Genomic DNA, 22409 nt, shown 5'->3' with positions numbered 1-22409 from the left:
CTTTTATGTGGTCAGAGATTGGAAATATGCATTTATAGAGAAAAAATTTTGTGCTCATATTTCCAATTTAAATATAACGTTATAAAATTTCCTTAACTTTTTCCAATTTGTACTATGTCTTTTTTCTATAACACTGAATATCTTGGTTCCTAGAAATATTAACATAAATACTTTTTGCTTTATCCCACGATGTATGTATAATTATTATTTTGGGAGGGAATTGGCTTTATTAAAATCAATTTATGTCCCTAGCAACTCTCTTTTATAAAGACCAACCCAATAATAATAAGAGCCATAATAATAACTGCCCCCAACACAGGGCCTCTCCATTTGCAAAGCACTTCTCCATCATGTTATTGCATTACTCAGCATTGGGCTGGTAACTTGAAATATTGCTCCTTAGTGGATGGACATCCTGGGGCTAATGGAATTTAGATTGGGCTGTCCCATGCCACCTTCAGACTCGGCCAGCACAAGCTTTTTCTTTTTCTTTTTTTTTCAATTATTTTATTGAGATCATACTGGTTTACAACATTGTGTAGTTTCAGTTGTACATTATTATCTATCACTCTCTGTATAGACTGGATGGTGCTCAGCACCAACAGTCTAATTTTTATCTGTCACCATACATATGTGCCCCTTTACCCCTTCAACCACCCCTGCAATCCCCATCCCCTCTGGTAACCACTAATCTGTTCTCTTTATCCGTGTGTTTATTTATCTTCCGCAGATGAGAGAAGTCATACAGTGTTTGTCTTTCTTTGTCTGGCTTATTTTGTTTAACATCATACCCTCAAGGTCCATTCACGTTGTTGCACCTGGGAGGATTTTATCTTTTTTTATAGCTGAGTAGTATCCCATTGAGTATATATACCACATCTTCCTTATGCATTCATCCGTTGATGGGCACTTGGGTTGCTTCTACATCTTGGCTATTGTGAATAATGCTGCTATAACTATAGGGGTGCATAAATCTCTTTGAATTGCTGATTTCATGTTCTTTGGATAAACGCCCAGTAGCAGGATAGCTGGATCATATAGTATTTCTATTTTTAATTTTTTGAGAAATCTCCATACTGTTTTCATTTCATACTGTTTGCATTTCCACCAGCAATGTATGAGGGTTCCCTTTTCTCGACATCCTCTCCAACATTTATTATTTTTTTCTCTTGGTAATTATAGCCATTCTGACAGGCATGAGGTGATAACTCATTGTAGCTTTGATTTGCATTTCCCTAATAGTTAGTGATGTTGAACATCTTTTCACGTGCCTGTTGGCCATCTGTATATCTTCTTTGGAAAAATGTCTGCTCATATCCTCTGCCCATTTTTTGATTGTGTTGTTTGTGTTTTTGTTGCTGAGTTGTATGTGTTCTTTTTATATATTTTGGAAATTAACTCTTGTAGGATATATGATTTGCAAATATTTTCTCCCAGTTGGTGGGTTTTCTTCATTTTTTGTTCATTGTTTCCTTTTCCTTGCAGAAGCTTTTTAGTGTAGTCTCAACTGTTTATTTTTTCTTTTGTTTCCCCTGCCCAGGCAGACATGGTATTCAAAAAGATACTGCTAAGACCAATGTCAAGGAGTGTACTACCTATATTTTCTTCTAGGAGTTTTGTGGTTTCAGGTCTTACATTCAAGTCTTTAATCCATTTTGAGTTAATTTTTGTGGATGGTGTAAGATAATAGTCTACTTTTATTCTTTTCACATGGCTGCCCAATTTTCCCAACACCATTATTGGGGGTTTTTTTTGGTGAGGAAGGTTGGACTTGAGCTAACATCTCTTGCCAATCTTCCTCTTCTTGCTTGAGGAAGATTGCCCCTGAGCTAACATCTATACCAATCTTCCTCTATTTTTGTATGTGGGATGTAGCCAGAGCATGGCTTAATGAGTAGCGTGTAGATCCACACGCAGGATCCGAACCCACAAAGCATGGGCCGCTGAAGCGTAAAGCATGAACTTAACCACTATGTCACCAGGCCAGCACACCAAAACCATTTATTGAAGACACTTTCCTTTCTCCCTTTTATGTTCTTGGCTCCTTTGTCAAAGATTAGCTGTCCATAGATGTATCGATTTATTTCTGGGCTTTCAGTTCTATTCCATTGATCCATGTGTCTGTTTTGGTGCCAATATCATGCTATTTTGATTGCTATAGCTTTGCAGTCAATTGTGAAGTCAGGGATTGTGATGCCTCCAGCTTTGTTCGGTTTCCTCAGGATTGCTTTGGCTATTCAGGGTCTTTTGTTCCATGTGAATTTTAGGATTCTTTGTTCTATTTCCATGAAGAACGTCAATGGGATTCTGATTGGGATTGCATTGCATCTGTAGATTACTTTAGGTAATATGAACATTTTAACTATGTTTATTCTTCCAATCCATGAGCATGGAATATCTTTCTGTTTCTTTATGTCTTCTTCAATTTCTTTCAATGATGTCTTGTTCTTTTCAGTGTATAGGTCTTTCACCTCCTTGGTTAAGTTTGTTCCTAGATATTTTACTCTTTTTGTTTGATTGTAAATGGAATTGTATTCTGGACTTCTCTTACTTCTCTTTCTGCTAGTTTGTTGTTCTATGTACTTTGCTAGTGTGTAGAAATGCAACTGATTTTTGTAAGTTGATTTTGTACTCTGAAACTTTGCTGTAGTTGATTATTTCTAATAGTTTTGTGGTGGATTCTTTAGAGTTTTCTGTATGTAGAATCATGTCATCTGAAAACAGTGAGAGTTTCACCTCTTCCTTTCCAATTTGGATACCTTTTATTTCTTTTTCTTACCTTATTGCTCTGGCCAAAACCTCCAGTACTATATTAAATAGGAGTGGAGAGTGTGGGCATCATTGTCTTGTTCCTGTTTTCAGAGGGATGTCTTTCAGCTGTTCACTGTTAAGTAGGATGTTAGCTGTGGGTTTGTCATATATGGCCTTTATTATGTTGAGGTACTTTCCTTCTATACTCATTTTATTGAGAGTTTTTTTTATCAAAAGTCGATGTTGGATTTTGTCAAATGCTTTCTCTGTATCTACTGAGATGATTGTATGATTTTTACTCCTAATTCTGTTAATGTGGTATATCAAGTTGACTGATTTGTGGATGTTAAACCATCCCTGCATCCCTGATATAAATCCACTTGATCACGGTATATCATCTTTTAATGTGTTGCTGCATTTTGTTTGCCAATATTTTGTTGAGGATTTTTACATCTATGTTCATCAGCAATATTGGTCTGTAATTTTCCTTCTTTGCATTGTCTTTGCCTGGTTTTGGTATCAAGGTAATGTTGGCCTCATGGAATGAGTTGGGAAGCGTTCTGTGTTCTTCAATTTTTTGGAATAGTTTGAGAAGGATAGGTATTAAGTCTTCTTTGAATGTTTGCTATAGTTCTCCAGAGAAACCATATGGTCTTGGACTTTTCTTTTTTGGGAGATTTTTGATTACTATTTCAATCTCTTTACTTGTGATTGGTCTACGCAGATTCTCTATTTCTGCTTGATTCAGTTTTGGGAGGTTGTATGAGTCTAAGAATTTATCCATTTCTTCTAGGTTATCTAATTTTTGGCATATAATTTTTCATAGTATTTTTTTATAACCTTTGTATTTCTATTGTAATTTCTCCTGTCATTTCTAATTTTATTCATTTTATTTATTTGAACCTTCTCTCTTTTTTTCTTACTAAGTCTGGCTAAGGGTTTTTCAATTTTGTTTATCTTCTCAAAGAACCAACTCTTAGTTTCCTTGATCCTTTCTATTGTTTTTTTTTTTTCAGTCTCTATTTTATTTATTTCTGCTCTAATTTTTATTTTTTCCCTCCTTCAACTGACTTTGGGCTTTGTTTGTTTTTCTTTTTCTAATTCTATCAGGTGTAGTTTGATTACTTATTTCAGATTTTTTGTTTGTTTGTTGGGATAGGGCTGTATTACTATGAATTTCCCTCTTATAACCACTTTTCTTTCATCCTATCAGAGTTGGTATGTTGTATTTTCATTTTCCTTTGTCTCTAAGTATTTTTTTTATTTCTCCTTTGGTTTCTTCATTTAACCAGTGGGTGTTCAGGACCATGTTGTTTAGTCTCCACATATTTGTGACTCTCCCAGCTTTTTTCTTGTAGTTTATTTCTAGTTTTATAGCATTGTGGTCAGAAAAGATGCTTGAGATGACATCAATCTTAAATTTATTGAGGCTTGCCTTGTTTCCCAACATATGATCTATCTTTGACAATTATCCCTGTGCACTTGAGAAGGATGTGTTTTCTACTGTTTTTGAATGGAATGTTCTACATATGTGTGTTAAGTCCATCTGCTCTAATGTTTCATTTAAGGCCACTGTTTCCCTGTTGATTTCTGTCTTGATGATCTATCCGTTGATGCAATTGGGCTGTTGAGGTCCCTTACTTTTATTGTGTTGCTGTCAGTTTCTCCCTTTAGGTCTGTTGACAGTCGCCTTATACACTTTGGTGCTCCTGTGTTAGGTGCATATATATTCATAATTGTCATGTCCTCTTGGTGGAATGTCCCTTTTATCATTACATACTGATCCTCTTTGTCTCTCATTGTCTATTTCATCTTGAAGTCTGGTGTGTCTGATATAAATATGCTTTCTTTTTCTTGCCAGTTGCTTGGAGTATCATCTTCTATCTCTTCACTTTAAGCTTATGTTTGTCCTCAGAGCTGAGATGTGTTTCCTGGAGTCAGCATATTGTTGCGTCCTGTTTTTCAATCCACCCAGCTACGCTGTGTCTTTTGATTGGAGAATTCAACCCATTTACATTTAGAGTGATTATTGATCTATGAGAGCTTAATACTGCCATTTTATCTCTTTATGACAACTCTTCCAGTTGTTGTATGTTTCCATTGTTTGCCTTCCCTTGTATTTCTGACTGTCATTTCAGTTTGGTGGTTTTCTGTGATAGTTTTCTCAGTTTTCTCTTTATTTATGATTTCTGGCTCTATTCTGATTATTTGCTTAGTGGTTACCATGAGTTTTGTATAAAAGACCTGATAGATGTGATAATCCATTTTCTGATAACCTCTTGTCTCCATTAGCCTAAGAAGGTTCCATTCCTTTCCTCTTCCCCCTCTGATTTATCATCGTCATAAGTTATTCTTTTTGTGTTGTGAGTTATGTGTTGTTAATTGAAGTGTTTATAGTTATTTTTGATGCTCCTTCCCTTTATCTTTTATGTTATAATTGTTTGCTAACCTCTTCTGATGAAGAACTGCAATTTTCTGATTTTTGTCTATTTACCTCCTTGCTTAAAGCTTTGTAAATCTTTGCCTTTTTGTTTCAGGTAGGAAGGCTTCCTTCATAATTTCTTGTAAGGGAAGTCTAGTGCAATGAACTCCCTCAGGTTTTGTTTATCTAGGAAAGCTCTTATTTCTCCATTGTATCTGAAGGATAGTTTCACTGGATAGAGTATTCTTGGCTGAAAGTTTTTGTCTTTCAGTATTTTGAATATATCATTCCATTCTCTCCTAACCTGTAAGTTTTCTGCTGAGAAATCCACTGAAAGCTTGATAGAAGTGTCTTTATAGGTTTTTTTCTTTTGCCTTGCTGCCCTTAATATTTTTGCTTTATCACTCACTTTTGCCAGTTTTAATTTTATATGCCTTGGAGAGGGTCTTTTTGCATTGATGTAAATAGGAGTTCTATTGGCTTCATGTACTTGTAAGTCCAGTTCTTTCCCCAAGTTTGGGAAGTTCTAAGCTATTATTTTTTTAAACGGGCTCTCTGCTCCTTTCTCCCACCCTTCTTCCTCTGGAATACCTATAATCCTTATATTGCTTTTCCTAATGGAGTTGGATATTTCTTGAAGAGTTTCTTCATTTTTTAAAAATCTTGGTTTTTCTCCTCCTCCACCTGTAGCATTTCTATAGTGCTGTCCTCTAATTCCCTAATTTTTTCCTCCGTAAGATTAGCTCTATTTTTTTATTTTTTATTTCATTAATTGTGTTTTCCACATCCAAAGTTTTGTTTTGTTTTGTTTTTTTGGAGTCTCAATCTCTTTGGTGAAATATTCCTTCTGCTCATTAATTTTATTCCTGAGCTCACTGGCTGTCTTTCTAAGCTTTCTTGTAACTCTTTGAGATTCTTTATGACAACTGTTTGAATTCTCTGCCATTTAGAGTGTAAGTTTCTGTGATTTTATGATTGGTTTCTAGAGACTTGTCATTTTCCTTCTGCTCTGAAGTGTTAGTATAGTTCTTCAGGGTGTTTGACAAATTGATCCTTTGCCGTCATGTTCGTGATAGTATCAAGCTGCAGATGCTACATGCTCCTGCTAGCGGGGGGAGTAGGAGCTGTGTTTTCTGATCTTACCCTGTCTGCTGGAAGTTGTGTGGGTTGAGCTACTCTGTGTTTGGACAGACAGCCACTCTGCAGGTTGTAATCATGTGGGCAGGGCCTCTGCACTGGGCAGGCAGTTTGGGCACCATAGGTGGGACTCTGTGCTCAGCAGGGGACCAGCTGAGCAGCTTCATGCTAGGCAGGCTACATGGGGGCTTAGCTGCCACTCAGTAGATCCTGCTGGCTGCTGTGCTCAGTGGATTGTGTCTCCTCAGGGGCTGAGCCACCATCATTCAGTGTAGAGAATTCCCACCAGCGAGGCTGCAGTGGCACAATTGGTGCTCCCACAGGCTGGGCTGCAACTCTAAAGCCTTGGCACAGGCTGGGCTGTCCCTGCGTCCTCTGACTGTCACACCAGCCACTGTGTGAGGATCTGTGGCCTGGCTCACTGCCACTGGGAAGGGGGAGGAGTGTGCTCACCTATTTCCATTGCCTCCTAGGGATCTAGTCAACTCACCTTCTGGTGTATAGCTGCAATGATCTCTCAGAAGCCCTGTGGTGCTGTGCAGGGAATCCTCTTGGTTAATGAATGTCCATTTAGTTGTAACCTAAAGGGGAGAGACTAAGGGAATAACTCACTCCACGATGATGTAGATGTCACTCTATATAATTATTTTATTTTATTTTATTTTTATTTATTATTTTTTTTAAAGTTTTAATTTTTTTTGGGGCGGGGGAAGATTAGCCCTGAGCTAACTACTGCCAATCCTTCTCTTTTTGCTGAGGAAGCCTGGCCCTGAGCTAACATCCATGCCCATCTTCCTCTACTTTATATGTGGGACGACTACCACAGCATGGCATGCCAAGCGGTGCCATGTCCACACCCAGGATCTGAATCAGCAAACCCCAGGGCTGCTGAGAAGTGGAACTTGTGCACTTAACCACTGCACCACCGGGCCGGCACCTATAATTATTTTAAATAATTCTACCAATATTAGTACTAACAGTAAGTCTACAGAATGAAGTTTAAGAATTACTTGCATCTCTATGTGTCTTTAAAATATATGACCTTAGAACATATGTCTATAGAATATACTTTGTATGTATAATCAAAATAATAAGCTCTGAAGTCACTTGAAATAATCCTTTTATTTGAACAGTTTTTTCTACAACTTGCAATTCATTCAGACATTTATTTTAGTGTTTTTTCAATTTTTAAATATTGTTTTTTTAATATTTATTTTGTGAATGTGTACATACTTACACAATCCTGAATAACTGTATAACTAAATATGTTAAAGAAGTCTTATTTCCATACTCTCCCTAATCTACTGTGTTCCATCCCTCCCTATAGGCCATTTATGCTAATTTTAGCTTATCCTTTCAGTATTTCCTTTTGCAAATAATCAAATATACACACACATCCTTTCCTGCACAAAAGGTGACATATCATATATATATATATACACACACACATATATATATCATTCTACACCTTCCTTTATTCATTTAACAATACATTGGACATAACATCATATTGGTGTGTAGAGAATTTTCCTTATTCCTTTATATGTCTACCTAGTATTCCACTGTGAGGTGTACCATACCATTTGGACTGTGTTTTATTTTTTCTCTACTATTACATAAATAGGTAATTGCATTTATATATATTTATGTATATATGTAATTATATATGTGTAATTCTTTACTGTATTATACATATACAACACATATTATATACACGAATACAATGAATAATCTTTGGCTGATGTCATTTCTATTTATGATAGTGTATTCTTGGATTATATTCCTAGAAGCTGGAATGCTGGATCAAAGAGTAAACGAATATGTAATTTGGAAAAATATTGCCAAATTTCTTTTCCTAGGGTATATAACAATTTTGGATTCCCACAAGCACTATACGAGAGTGCCTGTTTCATAATAACCTTGCCAACAGAATATAATGCCAAACATTTGGATTGTTGCCAATCCGATAGGTGAGAATAGTATCTCTATACAGTTTTAATTTGTGTTTCTTCTATTATAAGTGAGTTTGAGCATCTTTAAATATCTTTGAGGACAATTAAATTCCATTTTCACTTCTTGTGAACAGCCTCTCATATCTTTTGCCCATTTTTCTGTCACCATTGGTCTTTCTCTTTCCTGTTTTTAGTACCTTTGTTATATATAAGAAATATATAAGATGCAAATAGTTTTTCAACATTTGTGATTTTTCTTTTACTTTGTTTATAGTTAAGTAGTCAAATATATCAATTTTTCCTTAAATAGGAGAACCATGAAGTTTTAGCTGTTTTCCCAACAATGGTGATAAGTTTTGGGTAATTCATCTTCTCTTACACAAGCACATTGTAAACAATGGATAATATCTCCAAAAACCTAAATGTAATTTAAAAACATTAATGATATCACTATTCTACTTAAAGGTCAAATTAAGTGCACAATTTTGACTTTATTAGTACTTTTCATTCAGCCATACATTATGATATTCTCATCTGCAGCAGTCCCCTCATTTTACTGAGGAGGTAACTGAGGTTCAGAAAAATGTGGTAGTTTGCCAGCATTCACCCACTGAACTGGGGAAAGCTGTTGTTGGACTAGAGCCCAACCTCCTAATTCTTTCCACTTTCTAGAATTGGCTTAACTTAGGGCTCTTTGGTTTCTATATCATAAATCACCATGGTAATGACAAAGAATTGTGTTCCCTTTATTCTACTTTTTTTTTTTTTGAGGAAGATTAGCCCTGAGCTAACATCTGCTGCCAATCCTCCTCTTTTTGCTGAGGAAGGCTGGCCCTGAACTAACGTCCATGCCCATCTTCCTCTGCTTTATATGTGGGACGCCTGCCACAGAATGGCTTGCTGAGCAGTGCCTTGTCCACACCCAGGATCTGAACTGGCGAACCCTGGGCCACCAAAGCAGAAGGTGCACACTTAACCACTGCACCACCGGGCTGGCCGCTATTCAACTTCTTAATAAACGAAGCTTCCTTTTTATATCTTACCTCTTCTTTGGAAACCTAACCAAGAGTTATTTGGACTTGTTCTTGCCTAATGGAGAAAAAGTGTAGGTGCGAATACAAAGATGGAGTTTTCAGTCCCCTTCATTACACATTCCTTTGCCTACATGCAGTAAAGAAGAACTGCTAGGGAGATATCATTTTTCGTGTTCCTTACACCAATCTTTCCTGATACAGTAGAACTGCATTTTCCTGTAGTCTTTCCCTCTCCAAACCAGATATTTAAAAGTAATGAGAGAATTTACCTCTTTTCTGCTAAAGTTGAATCTTACCATACCATTTAGCCATATTATTATAACATTTAATTCAGTCTAATCACATAAATATTGCTTTCAATAATTAATATGAACACTTTTCAGAATGTGTTAAAAGCTGGAGAGGAGAAAAAATGAAACAGTAAGAAGGTAGGATATTTATACTTTTATCTCTAGCCAACAATCAATTCAATGATCCATTTCCTACACACACAAACACAAATCCCTCCATCTTTCTGTTTATACTCACCCCAATGATTCTACCTTCTTTCTCTACACATTTGTTCCAACTCCATTTTCTCTGAATTCACTTTTTCTAATCTTTTCTGGTACAAAATTGACCAGATGAGTTAAGAAACCCAAGACATCAAATGCACCACGGATTTTTTTTAACAATGCGCTATATATTCCATGTGTTTTGGTTAATAAAAAGGGCGAAAACTGCTTAACATGATCTTTTTACTGCCTTGGTCTTTAATATTTTAAAAGGTTTCTTATTCTTCGCTGTCATAAAAACAAATTATTCAGACAATGACTCATTATTGTAGAATTTCCTTAACTAACACTTTTTAATCATGAGAACTCAACTGTATATTTTGTTAAACACATTTGCTTTATTTATTCCATAACCAAGCAAAGCGTGTTTTAGAAGAATTCATTAAGTCATTCACTGTTTGGAAGAAGTATCATAAATTAGAGTGCTATGTTTAAGAAAATGAAAATCCAATTCTCCATTGTTATTGAAAATTCACTATACTGATCCATCAAAGGCCAAATAAATGGTCAAAAGGAATTGACACCAAAGCCATCAAAACCTTACTCAATCACATAAACATCGCTGACCAACAGAAGCTGGTAAAGAAGAGCAAAAGACTTCTATTGATCCTCTCATAATTGAAGATCTAGAGTTCAATAAATGTTAACCAACTAACTGCCATTAATATTTGAATTACAGATAAAAGCACAAATTCTAGACTGTAACAAATAAAAAGTACATCCATGGTCATGTAATTTTGCAGCATTGCAAGTCATTTTCACATATCACCAGAATTTCAGAATGTTTTTGAGCCTGAAAAGCCTTGTCTTTCTGTTCTCTAATGATGTGTACCCTACTCCTAGTTATTATGTTATCTTTTTCTCAACTCCATATCTCTTAAGACTAAAAGAATCTTCCAAGAGCATCATGCAGATTTTCAAATTATGTTTGGCCTAAAATATTCAGCCACATGAATCAAAATTGAGCATTTTTCTGGAATTTTCTAGACAATTGTATCAACTTCTCACTTTGCTTCTGTAATCATATCCTTAACATATATAAAATCTAACATGTGCTTTCTCATATAATGCAGAAATTTTTAAAAGCCATAGATGATGTAGTGAGTTGAATTGTGTCTCCCCAAAAGATATGTCCGGCTCCTAACCCTGGTATCTGTGAATGTGACCTTATTTGGAAATAGAGTCTTCGCAGATTTGATGAAGTTAAAGGTCTCAAAATGACATCCTGGATTTAGAGCGGGCCCTAAATCCAGTGACCGGTGTCCTTATAAGGAAAAGGAGAGGGAGAGTTGAGACACAAACACACAGAGAGAAAGCTGACTTGAACATGGAGCAGAGCTGGGCGTGATGAGTCTACAAGCCAAGAGATATCAAGGATTGCCAGAAGCTGCCGGAAGGTGGGGAATACATTCTACTTCCGAGCCTCCAGAAGGAATCAATCCTGCCAACACTTTAATTTGGGACTTCTGACCTCCAAAACGGTGAAAGAATAAATTTTTGCTGCCACCAAATTTGTGCTATTTTGTTAGAGCAGGTCTAGGAAACTAATACAGATGGTTAAACAATAAAACAAATATTAGTTGCAAAGAATCTAAAAACTAGTACAATCATGCACTGTAAAATGATGTTTTGGTCAATGACGGACCACATATACAAGTGTGGTTCCATAAGATTATAATAGAGCTGAAATTTTCCTATCACCTAGTGACGTCATAGCCATCCTAACATCATAGCGCAAAGCATTACTGCTGTGTTTGTGGTGATGCTGGTGTAAACAAACCTACAGCACTGCTAGTTGTGTAAAAGTATAGCACATTCAATTATGTACAGTACATTATACTTGATGACGATAATAAATGGCTACTTTACTGGTTTATGTGTTTACTGTACTATACTTTTTTATCATTATTTTAGTGCATTCTTTCTACATATAAAAAAAGTTTACTGTAAAATAGTATGCTGTGTTATACCAGCAGCAGCCTCATACATCTCATGTTTACCGTGTGTCTTGATTGCATCATTTTCTCCTGTGCTTGATTTAGTCTCATGTTGTTTTCTTCATCATGACCCCTAAGCATATAAAATCCACTGTTAATGTTGTCCAGTAAGAGGCCACATAAAGTGATTAACCTGGAAACAAAATTAAAAGTGATTAAGGACTACACAGGTAGAAAATCAATGATGGTTATTGCTCACCAGTCAGGCATGTCCCATCCCACCAAAGCTACAATCTTGAAGAGAAAGAACAAAGTGATGAAAGCTGTTAAAGAATCTGCTTCACTGAAGGCAACTAGACTAAGAAAAATTTGAGAAGGGCCTATATCAAACACGGAGAAACTTCTAATGACCTGGATTGAAGACCTGACACTTGCTACTGTCCCTCTCAGCACCATGACAATTACGGCTAAAGCAAACTTCGTTTGCAATATTGAAAGAAAAGGCTGGACCCAACTATGATGTTGATTTTACTGCTATGTCTGGGTGGTTTAAATGATTCAAGAATTGTTATTCGTCATTATACTTCAATTTCTATGTGGACTACATTATGTTCACCACCCAAAGACCAATTACCATCCATCACCATATACATGTGCCCTGTCACCTCTTTTGCCCTCCTCCCTCCCTCTTCCCCTCTGGTAGCCATCCATCTAATTTCTGTATCTGTGTGTTTGTTTGTTATTGTTGTCTTTACCTTCTACTTATGAGTGAGATCATACAGTATTTGACTATCTCCATCTGACTTATTTCACTAAGCATAATGCTCTCAAGGTCCATCTATGTTGTTGCAAATGGCAAGGTTTCATCTTTTTTTTATAACTAAGTAGTATTCCATTGTGTGTGTATATATTCCACATCTTTATCCATTCATCTCTTGGGGACACTTAGGTTGTTTCCAAGTCTTGGCTATTGTGAATAGAGCTGCAATGAACATGAGGATGCATATATCTTTATGCATTCATTTTTTCAAGTTCTTTGGATAAATACCCAGCAGTGGAACAGCTGGATCATATGGTAGCTCTATTCTTAAATTTTTTTGAGGAATCTCCATACTGTTTTCCTTAGTGGACGGACCAGTTTATATGCCCACCAGCAGTGTATGAGGGTTCCCTTCTCTCCACATCCTCTCCAACACTTGTTATTTCTTGTCTTGTTAATTATAGCCATTCTGATGAGTGTGAGGTGATATCTCGTTGTAGTTTTGATTTGCATTTCCCTGATAATTAGTGATATTGAACATCTTTTCATGTGCCTGTTTGCCATGTGTATACCTTCTTTGGAAAAAATGTCTGTTCAGATCTGAAATCTACATAATGTTATAAATCAATGTTACTTCAATAAAAAATTAAATAATCAATTAAAAAATAAAATAAAATGGGCCAGCCTCTGTGGCCTAGTGGTTAAGATCAGGAGGTGTACTTCAGCAGCCTGGGTTTGGTTCACAGGCACAGACCTATGCCACTCTATCAGTGGCCGTGCTGTGGTGGTGGCTCACATACAAAACAGAGGAAGATTGGCAATGAATGTTAGCTCAGGGTGACTCTTCCTCAGCAAAAAAAAAAGAAATAAAGAAAGAAAGTAGAATAAAATAAATTAAATCACATCAATAATTAATGTAGACAGTCTAAAGATATGAATGTTGATAGTGGGGGAGGCTGTGATGCGGTATGAGGGGTACCAGGAGGTACAAAGGAACTCTTTGTACCTTCCGCTCAGTTTTGCTGTAAGTCTAAAACTGCTCTAAAAAAATGTCTATTAAAAAAGTCACCACTGGAAAAAAAATTAAATTAAAAATATGCAATGTCAAAAAAAAGAATTTTTATTCATTAGATAATGTGAAAGTGAGTGGTGTGTCTGTGAGTGCTGATGTGAAGGAGCTGAACAATTTTTGGAAACTCTAGATAAGCTAATTGTGGAGGAAAATTACTTGCCAAAACAAATATTCAATATGCATGAAATCTCCCTATTCTGGAAACAGATGCCTGAAAGAACTTTCATCCATAAGGAGGCCAATCAATGCCAGATTCCAAGGCTTTTAAGGACAAGATAACCAGTCTTGCTTCAGTGAATGTTGCAGGCTATACATTGAAACCCTTTTTGATCTGGCACAGTGAGAACCCAAGGACCTTCAAGAATATCAGTAAGGACACCCTGCCAGGGTACTACAGGAGCAAGGAGAAGTCATGGATGACCCAGCATCTCTTTCATGATGTCCTTCTGAATTGATATGCCAGTGAAATGGAGAAGTACTGTTTGGAGAATAACAAACCTTTCAAGATTTCGCTTATTGTTGATAATGCTCTCAGACATCCTCCTTTTATTTGTGATCTTCATCCTAATATCAAAATGGTGTTTCTACCTCCAAACACCAGCTCTTTGATCCAACCAATGGGCCAAGGAGTTATAGCAGCTTTTAAAGCCTGCTATCTGAGGAGGCCTTTGCCCAAGTTATTGCCGCAACTGAGGAAGACACTGAGAAGACACTGATGCAATTCTGGAAGGATTACAACATCTATGAGTGCATCAATAACCTTGCTTGGGCTTGGGGTGATGTCACCAAGGCAGGTGTGAATGGCACCTGGAAGAAGATTCCCAAGAGGTTTGTCCATCACTTCAAAGGATTTGCCAAGGATGAGGACGGTGCAAAACATCAGCAAGGCTGTGGTTGAGACGACAAACATCTCTAACCTGAGTGCAGGAGGACGATATTGAGGAGCTCCTAGAGGTGGTTCCTGGGGAAATGATAGGGAGGAGTTGTTGAAACTGGCATAGGAATGCACAGCTGAAGAAGAGGCAAGGAAAAGGAAACTGCAGGAGGAGAAGAAGAACCTCCAAGGAAATTCACAGTGAAGGGTTTAGCATAAGCTTTTTCAGACTTAACAAGATCCTTACAAAGTTTGAAAACATGGACCCTAACACCAAAAGCTTTTCATTAATGGAGAGGATTGTTCATGGTGCATTGTCTGCTTAAAAGCAAACCTATGAGGAAAAAAAAACAAACCAAGCAAAGCACTGTAGACACATTTCTGAAAAGACTGACACTTTCTAAAGAGCCTCAAACATGTCCTTCAAGAGATATTCCAGAAGAAGATATTGTTATCCATAGGGGATGACAGCTCCATGTGTAGTATTGCCCCTGAAGACTTTCCAGTGACACAGGATACGGAGGTGGAAGACAGTGATATTGATGATCCTGACCCTGTGTAGGCCTAGGCTAACGTGTGTGTTTGCGTTTCAGTTTTTAACAAAAAAGCTTAAAAACTAAAAAGAATTTTAAATTTTAAAAATAGACAAAAGCTTATAGAATAAAGATAGAAAGAAAGAAAATATTTTTGTACAACCGTATGATGTGTTTGTGTTTTAAGCTAAATGTTATTCCAAAAGAGTCAAAAAGTTTAAAAAAATGAAAAAGTTCATGAAGTATCAGTTACAGTCAGCTAAAGTTAATTTATTATTGGAGAAAAAAACTTTTTATAAATTTAGTGTAGCCTAAGAGTACAGTGTTTATGAGGTCTACAGTAGCATACAGTAATGTCCTGGGCCTTCACAGTCACTCACCACTCACTCGCTGACTCACCCAGAGCAACTTCCAGTCCTGCAAGCTCCATTATGGTAAGTGCCCTATACAGGTGTACCAGTTTTTAGTTTCTTTATACCATATTTTTACTGTACCTGTTCTATGTTTAGATATGTCTAAATACACAAATACCTACCACTGTGTTACAGTTGCCTACAGCATTCAGTACAGTAACATGCCATTTAGGTTTTTAGCCCAGAAGCATTAGGCTAAACCATATAGCCTAGGTGTATGGTAGGCTATACCATCTAGGTTTGTGCAAGTACACTCTATGATGTTCACACAATGACAAAATCACCTAAAGATGCATTTCTCAGAACATATCCCCTTTGTTAAGCGAGGCATGACTGTAATTCACATGCCCAGTGTGTATAAGGTACCCCAGCTTCCAGTTTCCACCTGCCATTTTACTTATACAAATTTATATTATATTTATATTGATTTATACAAATCAATACTTTCAATACTATTCAATTTTCAGGCTGGATGGCTGTAGAGGAGTATGTATCCTCTAAATTTTATGGGCTATTTGGAAAACATCCTCTTTTCTTCTTATTATAACCAGCCGTATCTATCTATTGTTTCCTTTTGCTCTGTCCCTGCAAAAAAGTTTCACTTGGTTAGTTGCCAAGGGCAAATCTGGAAAAGATAATTCCCTCACTTCTCTGATGAACGTCATTGGAAATACAAAGAAAAGGATGTCTCCTATGTTGCCAGTGCAAAGAGGAGCAGATACCTACACAATTACTCTGTTCTCTCAGCCTCTGAATTGCAGAAAAAGGGCCTTGGGTCCCTGGAAGAACAATATTCCTCAAAAACATTGCTGAACACTGGCTTGAGCCCTCTGATAGTCTGTGGCTATTTTTAGTCACAGATAGTTACTCTCTCCCGAAATGTAATGTAGGTCAAACAATATAGTCCGTGAAGGAGTGGTATAAATCATAGAATGTTCCCAATGCCTCCATCTTAGAATTCTTTTGTTCATTTGTTCCATGAACACTTATTTTAGGTTCTGTTTTACTCGGACACCGACTTAGGTACAGTGAACACAAAATCATTTAAGAAATGGTCATTTACCTCAAGTGTCTAGAGGAATGGGAAAGTAAGGAAATAAATTACAATGTGGTATTAAAAAGAGCTATTACAGAGATTTGGACAAAATGTCATAAAAACAAAAAAGAATGGAACAATTAGCTCTGCCTGGGAGGACTTAGAAAGACATTGCCATACCAGATTTCCATCCACTGTGGAGGTGGTTGCTGTGTGAGAGATGAAGAAGGCAGTGGAGGGGAAATAAGGACAAAGGATGCTCGCACACCTTGCAAAAGAGGAGTGTGTGTCCTCTGGCATAAAGGAGAGAATTAGCTTTATTCAAATTAATTCCAATTTCCATGCTTGTCATGGTGAAGATTAAGCTATTGAAGTCTGAATAGGCAATGCCAAGAGGGAGTACACTCAATCAGCAGCAGCCACATCAGAGAAGGCACAGGTGTCTCTCCTGGTCTAGGTGGCACTCTATCCCTGAGTGCTATTGGCTATGCTCCTAAGAAAAGCCTGGGACCACATACCCAGAATATGACACACAGCTTTAGATTATTGAAAAATAAAATGTTCTGGAGGAGAAGAGGAGAAGGCACCTGTAGTCCAAGCAGAGAAACAAATCAAGCTCATCTCTACAGAAGGAGATATTCTAAATTAAAAAATTCATGTTTCTTGATGCCGAACACACTGAATTTTTTATAGTTTGATCACCTTAATTAACTTTTGCTCAGCTCTGCACTTACATAAGCCTGTGTGGAAAGTGCACAGAGGCGTTTCTATGAAGTAATGAAACTAGTTTTTTAACAAGCCTGTCTGAACCTGTAGCTGTAAATGAAGGGTACTCTTTTAATATTCACCCAGGAAAGTCATCTACTGTTGTGGTGAGACGCCCAGCTACAAATAAAACTTGGGTTTTATTTTTGTCTTTTTCTCTTCTCTAGCTAGAAGTGTGTCAGATATTCTCCTGGGAATCACTGGAGGTGGCCTCACCCCGAAGGATTATGGGCATTTTGGAATAATTGGAGGCTGATGCCAAGAATAGTAAGTCACTTTTGAGGCATAGAAGGTAGCCCCCTTCAGAATGGTTGGGGGTGGGTGCACGGGGAGTGGGAATGTATCCAAAAATGAAAGCTTAAGGAGAGCATTTTTTTTAAGTGTTTAATATTTCCATTGTGCAGTGAAAGAAGAGTTATTCAACCTTTTTTTGTTTTAAGCATTTATGAGAAAAAGCTGCTTGTCTCCGAATGATCCCTGTGGGCATGGGAAAGGGGGCTTGTTGGATTCCTGAGAGGCAGATATTTAAGTCAACCCTGACCAGCGCCCCAAGCAGCAGGGACCCTGAGGGTGAGGCAACTAAAGAACTGAGCGTCCAGAACTGGAACGAAAGATGTGCTGCTGTAGCTACATCACGAGAATGGGGAGGGTGCACTCACCCAGCTGAATCCTCCTCTGCCGAAACAGGAAGTTGAAGAAGTCTAAAACTGATCAATAAAAATAATGGTAGGCACATACTATTGAGAAATATGGAAATAAACACCAGAAGAAACAGCTAAAGGAGCTGAAAATTGTTGCTTTTGGACACTGAGACTGAAGGACAGGCAGGGTTACGCCAAGGGGTAAACTTTTTTTTTTAATATAAACTTTCATTATAAATAATGAGCATGCATTACTTTAAAAAAATTTTTAACTTTAAAGAGCCAAAAGGAAAAAATACTTTATTATCTAAAAAAAATCCAGAACTGATATTTCATTTAGCTTATGATAAGTTACATTTTAAAAATATCAGTGTATTTTCATCCCTTTAAAAATAAATCTAGTAATTTTATATTTTTTCTATAGTTCCTCACTAACTGGTAAGAAATCCACAGACTGGGGCCAGCCCGGTGGTGTAGTAGTTATGTTCTCGTACACTCAGCTTTAGCAGCTGGGATTTGCCAGTTTGGATCTTGAGCACGGACATACACACGACTCATCAAGCCATGCTGTGGTGGCATCCCACATAAAATAGAGGAAGATAAGCACAGATGTTAGCTCAGGGCCAATCTTTCTCACAAAAAAAAAAACAAAAAAAAGGAAAAGAAAAAGAAATCCACAGACCTTCATGACTCAGATTCACAACTAAGCAAAGGAGACTGATGGATCAAGGGCGCTGGTCAGAAATGATTAAGTATCTGCCTCTCAGGACATCTGCCTGGTTTTTGATCCATGTTTTCTCTCTGCCTACTTGTCTGGACCCATGCAGCTGTCTTTCCTGGCTTGGATTCTATCTCATTATCTCCATAGCTGTGGACCAGGGAGACTCGAACATCACTGAACCTTGGATCACCTAGGGGGCTTTTTAAAAATATTGATACCTGGACTCTACCCCAGATAAATTAAATTCAAATAACTGGGTACAGGGCCCAGGCACCGGTATCTCTTAAAGCTTCCCAGATGATTCAATCAGGCCCCCAGGTTTACTTAACCACTGCTGTAGATGTTTGTTTCCGCTGCAATTCTGTTGTCTGAAATGCAGTTTGGTGACTACGTCAGGATAAAAGACAGAGAGCTCAGAAGAAGATTTTTATCTTTTCCTAGTCCTTCCCTGTGCCAGGGTCTTCAAACATGCTGCTATAGGCTGAACGTTTTTGTCCCTGCAAAATTAATGTGTTGCAACCCAATGTGATGGTGTTTGGGCATGGGGCCTCTGAGAGGTGATTAGGTCATGAGGGTGGAGCCTTCATGAAGGAGATTAGTGCCTTTTAACAGAGGCCTGAGAGCTCCCTCACCTCTTCCACCATGTGAGACACAGTGAGACAGGGGCCATCTATGCACCAGGAAGTGAGCTCTCAGCAGAGGGCAAATCTGTTGGTGCCTGATCTTGGACTTCTCAGCCTCCAGAACTGTGAGAAGCATGTGTCATCTAAGTCTCCCCGTCTATGGTATTTTGTTATAACAATACAAACGGACTAAGACAATGCCTACTCCAATAATGGAATCTATCTTCATACCTCTTTTATTACAAGGACTTTTGTTGCTCCTTCTTTGCTTTTGTTTTCAGTACATCCAATATGTTTGACCGACCTGAATAAAACAGAATGGAGAGCATCACCTGGATAATTGAGGATGATAAAAATGTACACCTGATATATGCAGAAGCAGGAACTCCTGTGCTAAAAGTACAATGACTTCTAGTTCATTCTGCAAATTTTCCTCTTAAAGGGATTTTTTTAATTTTATTGTATTTTTAGAAAAATTACAGTTCATAACACTTGGTTTTCTGAAAACCAAATTGTGTGTGTGTGTGTACAATATATATTATGTCCCTACCTGGTATTTATTAAATACCAGGTATTTAATACATGGTATATAAAAAGAAACTTTTTCTATAATCATTTGACTATTTTTACAAAAGTTAAAATTAAGGTAGATGTTTAATTTTGCCTTTCTCATGAAATTTTTTTCAAATAATCTTAGTGAATGTAGCCATAAATGTACAGTTACATAATTGTGGCAGTTCAATGTCTACCTTTCAAATGCTAAGAACTCAGATTTAGTACAATGAAAAAAATAAGATCTAATCTAAAGTAAACCCCAACACTTCATTTTTCACAATTTATCTCATCTCAGGAAAATATATAATTTAGCAGAGCTGCAAGAAAGAGACAAAAGAGATTCATTTTTGTTTAACCCATTGTCTTTACTTCACCCACTTTCTGATGTAACAACAATAAAGGGTAGAATAAAATGAAGAATAATGATGCAAGAGAAAGTGAAAAGACAAAAACTGTTGACTCTGCTCCTTTTTGCATTGTCAGTGTGTTTCTATTTCATGTAATATGTAAAAAATGCGTATCAACACATGAAAGACTAAAGTTATGGTTAACATAATAACAACTAAGAACATTCTTCTTTGCACAATTGGCACGTCTCAGAGTGAGATATATTCATTATCTATACTCAGGAACTTCACTGCAGCCTGTTTATTCCACAGAGAAAGTGACAAAATTAAAGACTTTACCTGAAGGTGTGGTTTGTCTATCACCTTTCAAAATTTCAAAGTAGGTGATAGCAATCTATCTGTATAAATCATAATGCTTAAAGAATATACCCTTGTAATTTTTACCTTTTCTTTTTTTACATTTTTTTGAGATATACCCTTGTATACCATTTATCTTTTTCTTTTTGAGGGAGATTAGCCCTGAGCTAACTGCTGCCAGTCCTCCTCTTTTTGCTGAGGAAGACTGGCCCTGAGCTCACATCCATGGCCATCTTCCTCTACTTTATATGTGGGACGCCTACCACAGCATGGCGTGCCAAGCAGTGCCATGTCAGCACCCAGGATCTGAAACAGCAAACGCCAGCCACCGAAGCGGAACGTGCACACTTAACCACTGCGCCACCGGGCCAGCCCCCTATTTATCTTTTTTAAAAGATTAATTTAGCCCCAGAAGGAACCAAACATCCCATGGGAGGCAAAACAGCCCCTTGTGAGAACCATTGGTTGACTGTAGTATGGTACCATGCAAGTTTTCCTGGGGTGGGGACAGAGAAGATAATGATATTATTGTTCAAACAATCTCTTCTGTGTGCAGTAGCACTAAATTCTTGTGCCATTCATTTTGGATCTTAATTTTCATGGTCTAGTACCAATTAAATAATTGCTCTGTGCTTCAGTTTCTTCATCAAGAAAATGGGCATAACAATAGCATCATAGAGTTGTTAGAAGGATCAAATAAGGTAATGCATGTAAAATGCTTCTAACAGTGCCCGGCACATTCAAATAAATGTTAGCTATTATTATTAGCATTATTATTCTTATCAAACCCTTCCCCTCAGGAACCATGGCCTCTGTGGGTCCTTCAGGTAATTAAGCAGAGGCTGCTATGGATTACAGAAACTTGGGAGTATTTGTTGACTTCATAGCACATGACAGTAAGCAATGAGGATGTCTCAAGTTCAAGGTACATGCGTAAGATTTTCCTGAGGTTTACATAGACACGACGATTTTCCTCATGACAAAATCTTTCACTATCCTTTCCAAGCTCACTTCTCCCTCACTCCGTTACGTGACAATCCACATTCATAGTGGATTGTGAGAGACAAGGGGAGAAATTCTTCAACTATAACCAGTATCCCCCATATAAGCATTTTTACTTGGAAAGGAATTATGGGGCAGGGGAGTAGAGGCTCAGTCTTATTTTCTGCGTGGCTCTGCCTTTCAATTCTGTTGTGTTTATGTTCATCTTGCTAAGTACAATGTACACCCATTCATTCAGTTAATTCAGCAAATATGTACCAGGCATGTTTTAGGTATCAGGAGATAGCACGAGTAAAGTTCCTTCAAAAAGCTGACATTAGATTGAGGTAGACAGCCCAAGAATATCTATTTTGCCAGATGTAACAAGTGCTATGGAGAAACAAAGGAAGGGAGCGCTGGGCAACGGGGTTATTTATCTTTCATACTATGCAGTCAAGAAGACTCACCGATGAGAAGGGAGAGAGGGAGCCGTGTAGATGTCTCAGGGAAAAAGGCTTCAGGCAGAGAAGCAGCAAGTGAAAACACTCTCAGGGAAGCTGGGTTTGGCATTTAGAGAAACACCATGGAGGCTAGTGTGCCTGGATCAGAGGGAGCAATAAACTTAGTCAGGAAACATGGTCAGAGGCGAATGGGGGTGGGGACAGGCACAGATGATATGGAGCCTGGAAGACCATTGAAAGAACATAGCATTCTACTCTAGGAAAGATAAGTAGGTAAATATTAAAAGGTTTTGCCAGGAAAGTGACATGATTTCATTTTATATACCTAATAGCATTTGTATGGATGGCATTATTAACCAATGCTTACTGAGAATTAACTCCATGTTAATCACTGTACCAAGCAGAAATGTATCCTTGGAGGGACTTCTGATCTGGCAGGTATCCAGAGGTCAGGGATTTCTTTCCCCAAAGAATAATATAAAA

General features: G+C 37.5%; 1 long non-coding RNA gene across 3 annotated transcripts in view; it reads right to left on the bottom strand.

The window, feature by feature from the left end:
* LOC139081778 (uncharacterized) overlaps positions 1–22409 on the bottom strand; it is a 59132-nt gene that overhangs the window by 11339 nt on the left and 25384 nt on the right. The window contains exons 5-6 of one of the 3 annotated variants that reach the window (XR_011537079.1): positions 19457–19529; positions 10169–11980 (exon numbers count right to left, since the gene is read on the bottom strand). This is a non-coding gene — a long non-coding RNA (uncharacterized lncRNA). Of the gene's footprint in view, positions 1–10168; positions 11981–19456; positions 19530–22409 lie in introns of those variants that run through there. The other 2 variants (XR_011537080.1, XR_011537078.1) reach the window with 2 other exon arrangements.

The sequence above is a fragment of the Equus przewalskii genome, chromosome 2 (assembly GCF_037783145.1).
Source record: "Equus przewalskii isolate Varuska chromosome 2, EquPr2, whole genome shotgun sequence".
Lineage (NCBI taxonomy): Eukaryota > Metazoa > Chordata > Mammalia > Perissodactyla > Equidae > Equus > Equus przewalskii.
The sequence above is the reverse complement of the archived record's forward strand: the minus strand, read 5'-3'. Positions and strand labels throughout refer to the sequence as shown.